Raw genomic sequence first — 7,225 nt, 5'->3', positions numbered from 1 at the left:
TGCTCATGATCTTCTAATGAATGTGAAAAAGAGACGCACGCAGAGCGTTCCCCCACAGGGCAATCCAGCAGAGTCCTTATAAAAAAAGTCTAAAGCAATGAAGTGAAGCATGTGCATTCTGGCCACGGACTGGAGGGGCTTCAAATTCGGGAGAAAAGAAACAGAGCAGGACAGCGAGCAGGAGACAGGAAGAGACGGAGCACCATACTGTGTCGACCATGAGTCAATAAATGTCCTGCCATGTCTTGGCAGCTCTCTGAGGCGGCATCGTGAGATGGCACTTACAACCAACACTTCCACCCCCAGGGCTCTTAATATACAAGCAGACAGAGAGTACCTCTGAAACTCTTACGCCACTAATAATGACTGTACTGAGAGCAGCAATTTGGCCTAAGTGAAATCCCACATGCTTAATTATAGCTCTGGATGAAACAGCAACACACTAGAAAAGAAAAGAAAAAAAGAAAAAAAAAAATAAATCATATGAATGGCAAACAGGCCTGTCACAACACACTTTTTAGATTTAGACAATGCAGTGTTCCAGAAAAAAAATTAATTATTAATTAAGATTATTCATTAACAGATAACTTTATTCCACTGATATACAACCCCAATTCCAATGAAGTTGGGATGTTGTGTTCTTTTTAACCTATATTCAATTAAATACACTACAAAGGCAAGATATTCAAATGTTCAAATGAATAAACTTTATTGTTTTTGCAAATATTTACTCTCTTTTTCAATTTGATACCCTCAACAGGGGCAACAAAAAGACTGGGAAAGTTGAGAAATGCTCAAAAATCACCTGTTTAGAACATTCCACAGGTGTACCGGTTAACAGGTGTCATGATTGGGTATAAATTGGGTTTGAATCCCTGAAAGGATGGGACTAGCTTCACCACTTTTTGAACAACTGCATGAGCAAATAGTCGAACAAAGTGTAACCCTGGTAAAATAAGCACTCTTTGGGTAAAGCCATTCTGAGGAGCCTGTGTGTAGACCCCTCCCACTTTTCCCTCTCCCACTCTCCCCTCTCTCCACCCTCTTCTCTCTCTACCTTGCTCTCTCCCAGCGTGTGTGTGCTGCACGGAGCTGGAGATAAATGTCCATTTTGTGTGTGAGCAAATATTGAGTAAAGACGCTGTTTAAACTGTACTACAGTGATACACAAGTACCCTCGTTGGAGATTTTTTTAGTTATCAACCGAGTTGGATAAACTTTTGCGCTGTTTGATTGAGGGAGACTCCGGTGAGTTCATATTGTGACGTGCCTGTCCCCTGATTGGGTGTTAGGGGGTGGGGCTACAGACCTAATCAATATATGCGCCTGTGTAGGTGTGCTGCGGGAGGCCTTTCTTTTGTTCTGTTTGCTGCAGGCAGCTCAGTTTTCCAAGGCCTGGGAGGATGGAGAACGTACTCTATTGTTGCAGTGTGTGTTTACTGGTAAGGCTCAGGAGGCTTATTCTGCTTTAAATGTAGAAGATGCATCTGATTATACAACAGTTAAGTCTGCTGTTCTACAGGCCTATGAGTTGGTTCCAGAGGCTTACAGGCAAAAGTTTAGGTTGTGGAGAAAACCTAAATTCTACACATGTAGAATTTGCAAGGGATATTTTAATGCATTTTAATCGGTGGTGTACAGCATCGGAAGTTAAGTCTTTGGAAGATCTAAAGAATTTAATTGTGCTGGAACAATTTAAAAATTCTGTTTCTGATCGCCTTGCTACATACGTGACTGAGCACAAAGTTAAGACCGCATATGAGGCTTCTGTTTTGGTGGATGAATGTGTTTTGATTAATAAGGCTTCATTTGGTCATCGTTTTCATGGAGGGTCTGTTAAGAGGGACTCTAATTGGCATCCTTTTTCTAATTCTGGGGTGTATGCTGTAGGGGAGCAAGTGAGTCGTTCACCTAAGGTTAGAAATCTTGAAAATATCTGCCATTACTGTCGTGCCAGTGGTCACTGGAAAAATGAATGTCCTGTTTTGAAGGCAAAAACAGAGGGCCCTTCTTCCTCTAAAACACATTTTAGAAGTGCTCCAGCCCCTGTAAAATCTGTCAGCTTGGTTGCAGCAGTTCCTCCTGTTTTAAAATCTGTAGATGGAAAAGTTTGTGATCCCATGTATGTTCCATTTGTTACAGAGGGTTCTGTTCACTTAGTTGGCTCTGCGAAGCAAGTTCCCATTCGTATTTTGAGGGATACTGGGGCGTCAGAATCTTTTATATTAGAGTCTGTGTTTTCTTCTAATTCATATACAGGCAGTGATGTCTTAATTAGAGGAATTGGATTAAAAGTACTGACTGTTCCACTACATAGAGTTGTTCTGTCATCTGATCTTGTTAATGGAGAGGTAGAATTGGGTGTACGTTCTTGTTTGCCAGTAGAGGGGGTGCATTTGATTCTAGGAAACAATCTTGCTGGTGACCGTGTCTGGGTAAATGGTTCTCCATCTTTGGTTGTAACTTCAACACCAAACAGTCAGATGGGTGTTTTGGAGGATGTTTCCCCTGAGATATTCAACTCTTGTGCTGTGACACGTGCTATGAGTAAAACACCATGAACCTCTGTTCCTTTGTCTCCAACAGAAATTTCTGAGGGTAAAACAGTCGAAATTCCCTCTTCCCTCTCTGTTTCCCGTGATGAGTTGATAAGGGAGCAGGTGGCTGATCCTTCTCTCAGTGAGTTGTTTGACAGAGTTCTACCTGCTGATGTTATTGAGGATGTATCTTCAGGTTATTTCCTGGAGGATGAACTGTTGGTGAGAAAATGGGTTCCTCATGGAGTTCATTTTGTGGGAGACCCCATTCTGCAAATTGTAGTTCCCAAAAAGTTTCGTTGTCTGGTGCTGCAAACTGCGCATGATGCGTCAGGACATTTGGGAGTTAAAAAGACCTACAATAGGATACTTCAGCATTTCTTTTGGCCAAAGTTAAAAAGGGATGTATCTTTATACATTAAGACCTGCCACACTTGCCAGTTAACGGGTAAGCCCAATCAAACATTGAAACCTGCTCCACTTTACCCTATTCCTGCTATTAGTCAGCCTTTTGAACATCTGATTGTGGACTGTGTCGGCCCCTTACCCAAGTCCAAAGCCGGGAGTACTTATCTCCTGACTGTGATGTGTCAAGCCACACGTTATCCTGCAGCCTATCCCCTTCGGTCTATCACTGCAAAATCTGTGGTTAAAGCTTTGACACAGTTTATCTCAGTTTTTGGAATCCCTCGAGTTATACAGTCTGATCAAGGGTCTAATTTTACTTCTAGTTTGTTTAGCCAGGTATTGAAGCAGCTTCATGTAAAACATAACCAAGCTACTGCTTATCATGCTCAGAGCCAAGGAGCATTAGAACGATTTCATCAGACACTGAAGGCTTTGCTGCGTTCTTACTGTGTTCAAATGCAAGACAATTGGGAAGCAGGGTTGCCGTGGTTATTGTTGGCTGCTAGGGAGGCGTCCCAGGAAAGTTTGGGATTTAGCCCTAACCAGCTTGTGTTTGCGCACAAGGTGCGTGGTCCGTTGTCACTGTTGACTGATGGTTTAAAAATGTCGGAGCCACCTAATCATGTTTTAGGTTATGTAAGTGATTTTCAAAGGCGTCTCTATGAGGCTGGTCAGTTTGCTAAGGAAAGGTTAAGCCTTTCCCAGGATAAGATGAAGCGTTTGTTTGTCAGAGGTTTGTGTGTTTCAGCCAGGTGACCAAGTCCTGGCCTTGTTGCCTATTGTTGGTTCGCCATTTCAGGCCAGGTTTGCAGGTCCATATACAGTGGTGAAACAGACTTCTGATCTTAATTACATGTTGGAGACACCAGACAGAAGAAAGTCAACTAGAATTTGCCATGTCAACCTGTTAAAACCCTATTTTGGGCGAGAGTCTTTGGGGAAGTCAGGTACGTTGGAAGGTAAAGTGGAAACTGATGTCAAGCCTGTCCTTTTGGCTGGGATTTGTTTTGCTAAAGAGCAATCATATCCATCTAGTGAGCCATCTCATTCTTCTGTTCTGACAGTTCCAGAACCCACTGAGTTTGATCCAGGAGATTCTGTTTTGCTCGGCCAGTTAAACAATTCTGAAGCTCTGAACAATCTGCAAGACATGCTTGGGCATTTACCTGCTTTACAACGTGCAGATTTAGTTAACTTGATCTATGAATACAAGTCACTGTTTCCTGATACACCTACCTGTACAAATTGGATAGAGCATGATATTGATGTGGGTGATGCAACCCCTATTCGGCAAAGGTATTATCGTGTCTCTCTAGACAAGAGAAGACATTTGGATAGAGAAGTTGAGTACATGCTTAAAAACAACATAGCAGAACCCTCTTTCTCCAGCTGGGCCTCTCCATGTTTGTTGGTAAATAAACCTGACGGTTTTTTTAGGTTCTGCACAGATTATCGAAAGGTAAATGCAGTGACCAAGCCTGATTCTTTTCCTTTGCCACGGGTGGATGATTGTATCGATCAGGTGGGAACTGCCCAGTTTGTAAGCAAATTCGATCTATTGAAAGGTTATTGGCAGGTTCCGTTAACACCAAGAGCCCAAGAAATTTCTGCTTTCATTACACCATCTGGTTTGTACTCTTACAAAGTCATGAGTTTTGGACTTCGAAATGCTCCCGCTACATTTCAGCGATTAATGAATCGTGTTGTCTCTGGATTAGAAGGGTGTGCAGTTTATCTAGATGATCTTGTGGTGACCAGTAATACTTGGGACACTCACCTTCTTCGTATGCGGGAGCTGTTTGATAGATTTGTTGAAGCTAATCTTACAATCAACCTGTTAAAATGTGAGTTTGCTAAGGCTACTGTTAACTATCTGGGAATGGTTGTGGGGCAGGGAAAAGTGTGCCCGTTGAAGTCGAAAGTGCAAGCTATTGACCAGTTTCCTCCTCCAGTCACAAAAAAAGAATTGATGCGTTTTCTTGGGATGGTTGGGTACTACCGTGCCTTCTGCAGAAATTTCTCAGTGGTGGCAGCACCCCTTACTAATTTGCTACGAAATCAAGTTAAGTTTGATTGGACTCCAAATTGTCAGCAAGCTTTTGAGGAATTAAAGCTACTTCTAACAGTTGCTCCAGTTTTAGCCGCACCTCGTTTGGATCAGTGTTTTAAATTGCAGGTTGATGCCAGCAATGTTGGTGCTGGGGCAGTTCTGATGCAGGCTTCTGAGTATGGGGTTGATCACCCTGTTGTTTTTTTCTCAAGAAAATTTAATTCTTACCAGTTGAATTATTCTGTAATAGAAAAGGAGGCTTTGGCCCCAATTTGGGCCCTGAAACACTTTGAGGTCTATGTGGGTACGGCTTGTTCTCTGGTAGTGTATACTGATCATAACCCCTTGACTTTTTTGCATTCTTTACAGAATCTGAACCAGCTATTGATGAGATGGTGTCTGTTTTTACAGGGGTACCACCTAGACATACGGCATATCAAGGGCCAGGATAATGTAATTGCTGATGCCCTGTCCCGTGGTCCACTGGGTAAATAAATTGAGGCTGCTGTCTTGTTTTTCTCCAGTGTTTTAATTTTTCTCTTTTGCTTTCTCTCCCTCTTGGCTCTACCTTAAATTGCTTCCTAGGCGCCAGGGTTGCTGGTGGAGACTGGTGAATGAGGAGGTTGTGTGGAGTGGACTTGAAACATGGAGATGGCAGGACTGGATCAAAGCTGTTGGAGTTCTGTTTTTCTTTTGTTTTTTTTGTTTGTTTTTTTAAGGGGGGGTGTGTGACGTGCCTGTCCCCTGATTGGGTGTTAGGGGGTGGGGCTACAGACCAAATCAATATATGCACCTGTGTAGGTGTGCTGCGGGAGGCCTTTCTTTTGTTCTGTTTGCTGCAGGCAGCTCAGTTTTCTGGGCCTGCTTGGTTTGGTTCTGTTTGACATTATGCTTTAGTTGTTTTTTGTTGATACATAGGTTTTCTTTGGGCCGCCTTTTTGTTTATAAATGTCTGGACATGAACCTTTTTCTAATTTCTTCATTAAATTTATATTTTTTGCCATTTAAACACTGTGTGTCTTCCATTCATTTGTCACGGCCTAGAGCCAGTCGTGACAATATATTGCTGATTAGGAAAGAGTTTGCGAATATAACTTAGTGTTTTCATGTTCTAAGCTGTTAAAAGTGTTGATAATGTTAGAAGTTAGAAGGTTATTAAAACAACCGGAGTGAGAAATATGTGAGATAAAGTGCTGTGAAATGACGGAGTTCAGTAACGTTTTGTTTATATGTGTATATATGTGATTATAAGTGTGTATTTTTGCTCTTTACTCGGTTACAGACACGTTAAGATGAATATTCGTGCTATACAGACTTACTTAACAAAGTCCTGTATTATATAGGTTGTTTTAATAGACGGGAGAAACGAGTGAACTTGTCAAATCCAAGATGGCGAGCCAACCCTGAAACTACGATCCCCAGAATCCTATGCGAGCGTTTTCCCGCCACCCGAGCCCCAACGGCGCCTCGAGGAGGGAAACAGATAAGAGGAGCAGAGTCACACACACACACACTCTCTAAAAAAAAAAACGTAGTCTACCCGGGTAGTGAAGAGACCCACTTTTTCTGACAATAGCAAACTCAAATCATAAAAAAAAGAAGAAGAGACACGGACTGAAACAAACATAAAAAAAGGGGACTGTTGGTTTTTTTTTTTTACATTTAAATGCTGTTTCACGAAGAAGATTGTGATTAGTTAATGAGTTCTGTAAGGGTTGTTGAGCAGATTGTGTTCTGATTTACTTGATACTGCATAGATGCATGCACTGTATTTCTTTATTTTGAGGTTTTGGATTTTGTTTTGTTTATTAACTCATTCAGTGAATTTACAGTATTAAGCCCCATTGAATTAAGCCACATCCCCTTTTTATTATTTTTTCCCTTTCCCCATTTAATTTCATCCACACCCATATTCTCTTCATAGTCACTAAAGGTACATTTTATTTATTTTTGTTCTTTTAATAAATAACCTGCATCTTGAACTCTGTATAAATATCCCGGTCTGTTGTATTTTAATCAGAGCCCTCCGAGCGAATCTAAAGAGTCTTCTGATACTGGTCCAACCCCGGATTTACTGCCTATATATTTTTTCTATTGTAATACTGTTGTATAAAATTTCTGATATTTTGTGAACTAGCTAATGTGGCTGCTGCGTTGCACATAACGAGTGCTACAAAAGCAAAAGCAAAAGCCAGAGATCAACAACATCCAGAACCTTCGCCGGATTCTC

The 7,225-nt window shown here is 41.6% G+C and overlaps 1 long non-coding RNA gene across 1 annotated transcript; it reads left to right on the top strand.

Moving 5' to 3' along the window:
- The first annotated feature begins 1,050 nt into the window (after nucleotides 1–1,050).
- LOC125802914 (uncharacterized) lies at nucleotides 1,051–6,990 on the top strand. Its single transcript, XR_007439950.1, has 2 exons — nucleotides 1,051–1,248; nucleotides 6,339–6,990. It is a non-coding gene; the product is annotated as an uncharacterized LOC125802914 (long non-coding RNA).
- Nucleotides 6,991–7,225: the final 235 nt, after the last annotated feature.

This window comes from Astyanax mexicanus, chromosome 7 (genome assembly GCF_023375975.1).
Source record: "Astyanax mexicanus isolate ESR-SI-001 chromosome 7, AstMex3_surface, whole genome shotgun sequence".
Taxonomy (NCBI): Eukaryota; Metazoa; Chordata; class Actinopteri; order Characiformes; family Acestrorhamphidae; genus Astyanax; species Astyanax mexicanus.
This window is presented reverse-complemented; position numbering and strand designations above follow the sequence as displayed.